The sequence below is a fragment of the Apus apus genome, chromosome 15 (assembly GCF_020740795.1).
Source record: "Apus apus isolate bApuApu2 chromosome 15, bApuApu2.pri.cur, whole genome shotgun sequence".
NCBI lineage: Eukaryota > Metazoa > Chordata > Aves > Apodiformes > Apodidae > Apus > Apus apus.
Genome location: NC_067296.1, coordinates 7,956,656 through 7,965,930, shown reverse-complemented (window position 1 = coordinate 7,965,930; position 9,275 = coordinate 7,956,656). Strand labels below are relative to the sequence as shown.

The 9,275-nt window shown below is 46.8% G+C and overlaps 1 protein-coding gene and 1 long non-coding RNA gene across 10 annotated transcripts in view; one reads left to right on the top strand and one right to left on the bottom strand.

Annotated features, from left to right (window-relative positions):
* Positions 1-902: 902 nt before the first annotated feature.
* On the bottom strand, positions 903-8,925 carry LOC127390976 (uncharacterized). Its single transcript, XR_007890981.1, has 3 exons — positions 8,862-8,925; positions 3,425-3,544; positions 903-1,109 (listed from the first exon to the last, which is right to left on the bottom strand). It is a non-coding gene; the product is annotated as an uncharacterized LOC127390976 (long non-coding RNA).
* ADNP (activity dependent neuroprotector homeobox) overlaps positions 8,499-9,275 on the top strand; it is a 28,263-nt gene continuing 27,486 nt past the window's right edge. For 8 of the 9 annotated variants that reach the window (XM_051633187.1, XM_051633183.1, XM_051633178.1 and 5 more), the window contains exon 1: positions 8,500-8,625. The gene's annotated coding sequence lies outside the window, so the exon portion shown is untranslated. Of the gene's footprint in view, positions 8,626-9,275 lie in introns of all 9 variants that reach the window. The other variant, XM_051633194.1, reaches the window with a different exon arrangement.

The following is a 9,275-nucleotide window of genomic DNA, read 5'->3' as shown; positions in this document are numbered from 1 at the left end:
ATATATATATGAAAAATAGGTCCTTTTTTTTTTCTGGGAGGACAAGGGTCGGTCTGTGGATACGTGTATCAGAAAATTAATGGCAGGAGAAGAGAAGCAAGAGATGCCTGAACTTTTATGCCCGTTTGCCTTGTGATTGTCTGCATTCCTTTATACGCTATAAACAGTTGTTAATATTGGAAAAAAAATTAGAAAGTCTGTAGATAAATTCTGAACTTGTATATCAGATAGTTATTTATCATGGTTGCAAAAATAATTTAATAAAACTAGAAACAAAAGCTTATTTTCTAGTGGATTGCTGAAAAGACATTGCTTTGTTCTTTAGTGTAGTTACACATTCTGATATTTTTCTCCTTTTCTGACTACTCAGACCAAATGTTTCATATTTAATTTGCTTCAAAATAATAAAAAATAGAATTGTAGGGTTTGAATCTGCACATAACTGGATTACAGTGTCTTAACTGTATGTTTTGTGACATTTGCCTGTACTTTTCCAGCAAATTATATATAACTTCACTTGGTGCAGGCTAATCAGATCTAACAATATATACAGAAATAAATCTCTGTATCTGAAGGGCCACTGAAATCTCCAGTGAAGAGGTTTCATCTATTTATGTTTCATTTGGAGGTTTATGGATAAAATCAACATTTTAAGTTCAATATAGGTACAAAGTTTTTCATTACTAAATAGTGACTTTTTCAATGTTTATTCAAGTTTTCATATTGCTGAAAACTTTGCTAGGATACAAATTGAGCCTCAGCAAGATTGTATTTTTCTCAGACTTTCATGTAACAATTTAAAACTAAAGTCCATTATATTAGTTATTCATTATTAATTGCTGTGAATTAGGGTTTAGCTTTTAGAATGTGCATGCCTACTTTTTAATTATGAAAATTACCTGGTAAGTTTCCTTCATGTATTTATTTATGAGATCATGTTTGGAAGAAGGTGCTTTTACATACAAATTAGAATCATAATACATGGCTTATTTTGTGTATTCCAGCATATGAAGGTTTGAAACCTGATCGGGCGATATTGAGTTTTTAGATAAACAGGTAATATTTCCTATTGTGCTTCAAGGTAATAGTATTGAAGTCATCAAAAAGTGCTATAAAGAAACGAAAACAAGTCATGGCATCAGGACACAAGCAGACACTCTACAGTCCTTGAAACAGGAAGAGGTCACAAAGAATGAAACTGGTTCCAGTATTATGGAGCACTACTGCAAGAAACTAGTACATGGATCTATGAGCAAGAAGCAGAATTAGGAACATGCAGAATTTACCTGAGTTAGTGGAGAATACACACACACATTTCACAATATATACACTGTGGAAATCATCTGGGTTTTTTCCTTGCAAAAAAAAACCCTGTATATTTCTTAAAAAAAACAGGGGACTGGGTTGCAGAGAACTCAGTGAATGCTGAACACGCTTTCAAAAGTTGTCTTACAGTAAGTTTTAAAAGCCTGAATTTCAGAAGAGGAAGCTATTGGTTGTGCATTTGTAGAGGAGAGAATCATGATATACTAGGCTGTCAATGTTGAGTTAGGAAAAGAAACAACCTCTATAGAATTGGACTAAATCACCTCTCCCTTCATCCTTTCCCACATCTCAGCCTGCAGTACTTTCTTTCCTGTGAGATTCTCCACTGAATTGGCCAAAAACATCTGGTTCTAAAGTAAAGCAAATCACATCCTGGGCTGCATCAGAAGTGTGGCCAGCAGTGGAGTTTTGCATGGCACATCATTGGGACCATCCTTGACCTAAGTTTGGTGTGTGCACTCTGGTTTGAGAGCACTGCTGAGCACACGTCCCCAGCCAGGGCTCTGCTGAGTGACTTCAGCAGCTCTGTGTTGTTCCTAGACAACCTGCAGCCCCCTGTGAGATGAAACATACAACTGGCGCTACTAGAACTGATACCACCTCTTGTCCAAGGACTCAGCACCTGATCGACTACACTACATGGCAGACAGGCTGCAAGCAGCTGTGGTCTCCTTGTGCCCCATACCCCCTCAAGAGCCCTGCCTCAGGGTGCACAGAACATACTTATGTTCATACCCTGAGGTACGGATTTTGTCACTCTCAGACATAGGAAGATTTAGCTCTGTCATTCACGAGGTCAAGCAGCTTAATCTCTCTGACCTGGATCTGAAGCTGAGACAACCCCTTCAGGCAACCAAGGCCTGGTTAACATATCCAACCAAATGGGAAACCAGTATCAGAATGAGATCCCTAGCTTATCTATTCTGGGTCTTGTGGGTGAGGATTTGTCTGACCTGAGGTTGGAAGGAGTTGGTTTCAGCTTTGGTTTGTTCAGTTATTTAAATCTTAGGTTTTAATCTGAACCTGCAATAAAAGATGTACCTAGTTGCCAATATAAGCATTATAACAAAACACTTCCCAGTCTACTGTGTAGAAAGCCAACTGCAAGGTTGCACAACCTTCTGCATATCAACAGTAAAAAATAATTATGACTAATCAATAATATTTATTTAAGGGCTTATCAAGATTCCAAGTAGAAGCATGGATTGAAATCTTGGCACAAATGAACTAAATGACAGATGGCCTCCTGAGTTCAATGCATTGATGACTTTAGCAACAGCTTTTCAATGGCTGACAGTCCAAAGTTCCAGGCAAATTTTAACATGAGGCTCAGTATGAACAGGGTATATGCAGATGAGAGGATTGTTTATTATCAAACTGTGTCATTGTGTTGTGACATACTACCTGAAGGGTGCTATGCTGTAGAAGACATGAATAAAGAAGGTAATCACAGAACTTCTGTAAAGCACAGAAACATTTTGAGTATCATTTCATCATTGGTTCCTGCCACATTTTACCTTCTTTTTTCAGGCATGGTGACCATTTATAACTTCTTACAGATTGTGATTGCTGTTGTTTGGGGCAGAATATGTTGGGACTGCAGAGAAGGAAACCTTTAACCCAAAATTTGATCTGAAAACTCAGCCCTTGAGGGAGGGGTTTCAACAAAGCAGCAGTGGACAAAAGATAATAAAATGGAAGGTTATCTGCAAGATTAGTTGCATTAACTGTTCAACAGATATTGGTACAATGGTCCATCCTACTAATAACAATTTGAAAAGCCAACTTGTGTTTGGCTCACAAAATTCTTTCCTGTTTTAATTTTTTGCAAACATGTCAAACCCCTAGGACAACCACAGCTGAGAACTCAGTGTTTCCAAGGAAGCTGAGGATGGTTATCAAGCTTCTAAAATGCTGTGGTCTCAGGAAGGGGAAGATCTGAGCACTAAACTGCATCTCTGCTTTTGTTCCAGAACAGGAAAGAGCTTGACTGAGCTCTTACAGTCACTGCTTGAGAATGCTTTGGGGTATGCTGTCCCACTAGTTCTGAGCAACTACTGGGGTGATACCCAGGAAGAAAATAACCAGATTTACTTACCACCTGGTGAATTTCAAGTCATGACTGGAATGTGCTTGGAGAGCTCTCCTTTCTAGTCCAGTTTCCATTCTGCTTGCTCTTGCAAAGAAGGCAAATGGCAGTACTTTTGCTGGGTGGATCCTGTCAAAATAATTATATTACTTACTGTACAATGCAGGGGAGGTAAGAAAGACAAGCTGTTTGAAAAGTATTAATTATTGAAATATTAAAATACTGAAGTTAGGTGGGTTTTTTTCAGTTTTAATCAACATATTTCATTAAGTAAATCTATCTGAATACAGTGTTTCCAAAAGCATTGCCAGCATGTAAGATAGAAACCAAATACCCACAGAAAGAATGTAGTTGTATCATGGCAGCACAGCATCACCTCCAAAGGACATGATACTTGACTGACCAGCTTCCAAGTGAAAACTATGTGTTGCTTATGACAGACACATTTCTTGGTGGTTTGTCTAAGGGATCAACCTTTTATTTCAAGTTATTCCAACCAATTATGCAAGCCTATCTTAAGCAGCTCTAATCACAGACCTGTTTAATATGAGCATCTTCTTAAAAAAAAAAGGAGAAAAGAAGGAGACTACTCTGTGTCAAGGGATAGTTGTTCCCTACTTTCATCTTGGTACAGACTAAATTTGGTTCCTTCCTGGTGACTTTTCCCAAAGTCGTCTTCACGGAAGAAGGTTAGAGACTGCTGACAGATGATGTGTCTAAACTGCACAAGAGCTTAACGGGTCTTCAAGATCATTGTGAGACCAGTGATCTTACTGCTGCTGAGGATTAACTTACTAGTATTTATTATATAATTAATTATGCTAGGTGCTTAAAGCCATTGCTAGTTGTCTTAATTACTTTGCATTTGAATACAAACCAAACATGGTACTGCTGCTAAACTAGTCCAGTTACTAATGTGGGCACAATTCTGACTTGAATCCGTAGCACAACACACATTCAATTGTAACTGTTCACTTTGGGAATGCTAATCCTCTCCCCTCATGTTAACTGTTTAGTCTTTTACAATGCTGACTTTTCAGATTTTGCTGATTTTTCTGACTTTACTGATTTTTCCAGTGGCCATTGTGAGAAACAATACCCACTTCTGTCATATAAAAAGTATATAAAAATGCTGCCAACTTTTGTTTCATTTTTTGTTTCATACTGTCAATTTTTGTTTCATTGTTTCACCTCACTCTGTACACACTGTAGAAAAATGTGTTCAAGACTCCTTTTCTCCTCGCCTATTGCTTGAATTTTACCTTTAAACATCAATCTTTTCATACAAACTTGATTTTATTCTCATCTTTCTTTTCTAACTTGCTGTTGACAGGTGTCACACTGCAAACATCCACCAAAACTCTCACTGAATGAGAACGAGACCTTTGAGGGCTGCTTTCTACATGTCCTGTCTCATCCTTCCCTCCCATTTTTCAGCCCTGTCATTGCAGATTTTGCCCCAAAGCAGGCTCACATTTCCCCAAACTGCTGCTGCATTATCTTTTCCTTCTCTTGTTCTCTCCCCTACCTTAAAAAATGTTGCCTGCATCACCCATCTTGTGCAGAGTGGGTGCTTCTGCCTCCTGATGCTTCTTTCTATGCACATCTAATTTAAGTCCCTCTCACCCTGAATTACAGTTTCTGAATTCCTCATGAGTTGTTTTCCATACTCTTTTTGGCCCTTATTCTGGACTGGGTGCCACTGTCATGGCTGGAAATGCTGTTTCCAGTTGGAAATTCCTTGACATTAAGGAAATGGTTGGAGGACTCTTATCTTCAGCAGTTCAGACTGCCAACCTAGCCTGGAGGCTTCTTCTGATGAGTATCAAGAAACTGCAGCAAGATACAAAATTACTCTGATGTTTATCCTTGTACCCGGAATTCAGGACATGGAAAGGTGTCCAAGAACCTAATTCACTTCTGCTGCCTGAATTGCAACTGTTTCTGCTTGTTCTGTTGTATCCTTCTCACATACCTTCCTGTTGTGTTGCTTCCCTTAAATATCTATGAAATATAATTTCTATTTCCAGTTTCATTATCATTTCCCATTACATTCAGTTCCTCTAACCTTCAGACACTTCTTACTTAGATTGGAAGGCTAATAGGTCAGTTGTGTGGGGTTTTTTTCCACTGCTGTTTTAAATGTGTTATTTTCCCCGGTGCTGTTTTCTGTTTGCTATTTATTACTGTTTCTATTAAAAAAAAAAAAATAAAAAAAATTTGTCTGTGTAGTAAATCCATGCTAGAGCCCCAAAGCATGGTGGTGACAGATACAGTGAGTTACAAGGGACCAACCTTGCCCATCCTCCAGGTATAAGAACCAAATGACCCAAGAATGTCTTGAAGCCTCAAAAGCTACATCAGTGCTTGATAACTTGCATTTCTCTGTCAATACAATTAATTTTCTCAGTTAAACATTCTTCTGTACATCCAAAAGCATCCTAAGCACAACTCTCAGTAGGTGAAGCAGCAGCTCTCATTCTTCACTCCAAACCTTTTAGAATTGTTGATCATCATGCTTTGTTTTCTTTCAGAAAGACAGAAAGTTTGTGTAGCAATACTTGTGTATTAAATGTGCTGCAAACATTCCTCCCTTCATTCCAACATTTATATTGATTTTAAGGAGAAGACAGAAGTCTGACCAGTAAGACACATTAGATAAGTAAAAGGGTATTGTAACACACAACTAATAAGTGATTGCTAACAAGTGGTCAGTGGTAAAGTATGAATAAAAACGTCTTGAAATGGGAACATCCTAAAGTTTGTTGGAGGTTGTGTATTTTAGTAGATAACAATCAAGCTGGCTGAAGCAGCCATGAAGTTAGTTGGTAGCTTCTGAGTATGGTACCAGCTTAATAACACTTCAAAAAGGTTTCCCAACCTCCTTTCTTAATTGTGCCATCAAATAATAATAAAAAAATATACACTTTTGTAAGGGAAACTGAAGTTTTTATAGAAAAAAAGACACCATTCTTTGATTTCCTTAGTTGAGATATATCTCACGTGTACTGAAGTACTGAAGTACTTCAGTTCTAGAAACCCTTCTAAAACTGAAGCACAAGCTTTGTTTTTGCAGATAAGTTTTGTGGTTTTCCATTCTGCTGTAAAAGAAAGGCACTTTTCTGTGACTTACTGATTCTTGTGACCACTAATGTGAAAATACCATGAAAGTACCTGGTGAAATAAAGGTATGATTTGCAGACAGTGACAAACAGCCTACTTCTAAGTTCTGCCCATCTAGAAAGTCTTAAATCAAGCTAACAAATACAATAAAATGTCATTAAATTCTTCATAAAAGCTATTTATGTGAATTGTGGTGAACACAGTGGTGTACACATTTTCAGGCTATCAGTCACTTGAAAATGCAGGAGATCCTTGAGTTTTATGAAGTCTTAAGTTATTTATGACAACTTTTCTATGCTTTTATACTTCAGACAATGATTTGAAAACGTGGACTTTTCTTTCTGATATTTTAAGGCTCACCTATAATACATGGCACTCTGAACCAGAAAGGTTTTGAATGCTGAGGGTGGAAGGAATTAGGCTTTCCTTCATCCTTCAAGTGTTTGTGTGTATTTTTGAAGCAACAAAGGCCACCATTCCCTTTCATTTGTAGAGCTCTTTTTTTACCGTGCTATAGAGTTGGGCCTCGATTGTTGAGGAGATCTTGAGCGTGTTTTTTTCTTGACCCAGAGAAAGCATCACACGTGGAGCCTCGTCAGCCCCCAGACGTTACTGCTCTGAAACGTCTCCGGTTAATTCTCTCTTCACTCCGTGCGGACACGGACGCACAAAGCTCCCCAGAAACAGGCCACACACCCGCCTTTGGGCGCCTGCCTTTCCTAAGTTCAGCCACAACACGGCAAGCTCAGGTGTCAGAGCAGCGTGTGTCAGCCCGACACGTCCCCCGCCACCTCAGCCACCTCGGGCCAGTTTCTGAAGGACTTCGCCGCGGAGGCACCGGGAGAGGCCTCGCCTGGCTCGAAGCCTCCCTCCCGTCGGCGGAGGGGACCGGGCGGTTCCGAGGGGACCGGGCCGTTCGGAGGGGACCGGGCGGTTCGGAGGGGACCGGGCGGTCCGCAGGCCCCGCGCGGCCCGGGCCGCTCCCGCCGGAGGAGCCGCCTCGAGGCGCAGGCGCAGGGCGCGAGCCCCGGGCCCTCAGGCCGCGCCGCGGGCTGCGCTGTCCATGGTGTGAGGAGCGCGAGCGGCGCGGCCGGGCCGGGGCGCGGTGCCCGGGGCGGGCTGCGGGCCGGCGGGGCGGAACGGAACGGAACGGAACGGAACGGAGCGGACCGGGTCGGGCCGGGCCGGGCCGGGTCCGCGCGGGGCGGGGCGGGCGCGCCCTGAGGCGCCGCCGTTCGCCGCGGCACGAGACCGTGTGCTCCGGGCCTCGCGGTCACGTGGGCGCGCCGCCGTCACGTGGGCGCGCCGCTCGCCGGGCGCGTGCCCCCGCCCCGGCGGCGAAGGCCCCTCAGGACAGGATGTAGTCCCGGCTGGGGGCGGCGGAGGGATAACCGGGCGGCGTCAGCTCCCTCTCCAGACCCAGCCGCAGGGCGCGGCGCCTCCTAGCGGGGCCGGGGCAGATCCCGCCGCCGCCGAGCGCAGCGGTTCGCTCCGTTTCTCTCGCGAGAGTGTCCCCCCCCCGCCCCGCGGGGTTATGTAACCCGCCCGCCCGCCGCCGGCGGGGCGCGGCCCGCGGGGCGGGATGGGGGCCAGACCCGCGGGAATCCACCGGGGCTCGGGCTCCCTCCCCCCCGGGGCTCGGCCCCCTCCCCTCCCGCCGGACAATGAGTCCCGTATGCTAATGAGTCTCGCGTCACTTCCGCTCTTTCTCGGCCGCCATCTTGGCCAGGGCAGGTTCTGGGCAGGAGGGACCCGGCTGTATTGTCTGCAGGGCGCCTCGGGTGCCCCCCCCCCCCCCCGCCCCGGAGCCCCACACCCCCCGCCCCGGGGACCGAACCCAGTGAAGCCGCCGCCCCCGCCCCCCGGGACCCGCTCAACCATAGGCCATCCCCGCACACTCGCCCCCCCGCCCCCCCCCCCCCCCGCTATCCAGCCCCCTTTGTCTCCCCCGCGCCGCCGCCGGCTCCGCTCCGCCCGCCCGCCCAGGGACCCGGGCGGCGCCAGGGAGGCAGCTCCGCGCACCCCCACCCCCAGCCAGAGGTGCCGGGGGAGCGCCCGCCCTCGCTGCTGAGGAGAGCCCCAGTCAGGTAGGTGTGTGCGTGAGTCCGCGGTCCGACCCGGGCGGGGGCAGCCCCCGCCCGCCCCCTCTTCCCCTCCCTCCGTCCCGCGGCCCCCGGCAGCCCCGGCCCCGCACCCGCCCCGAGGGGCAGGAGCCCCGCGCCGTGCCCGCCGCCCTGCCCGCTGCCGGCGGGGGGCTGCGGAGTTGGCAGGCAAGGTCCCCTCCCCCGGCCGCACACATGTTGAAGAGACTTGGGCGCCTTACGGAGGCCGGTTCTGCTCCGGCCGGCTGCGGGGAGCGCTGCGCTGCCGGCTGCCCTCCCTCCCAGCCGGGGCCCGCGCGGCAGATGCGGTGCCAGCCTCTTCCCTTCCCCCTCCCGGTGGGGGGGACCACACACGGATGTGTCCCGGTGGCGAGGGCTGCGCAGGCGGTAAGGCGAAGTGAGCGGGGTGACGAGTCGGTGAAGCGGGTCCAGCATCCCGGCGCTGCCCGCAGCCTGTGCCGGCACCGGGCACAGGTCGGCGCCGGGGCCGGCCCGGGGAGCAGCGCTGGCTCGGTGCGATGAATGGGGAGCAGCCTCCTCCCTCGGCAGCCGGGGTGTCGCTGCCTGCGGGAAAAGGCGCGATCGGCGGCCGGTCTCCTGAGCCGAGCACCAGCTGCAGGATGGAGCAACGTTGA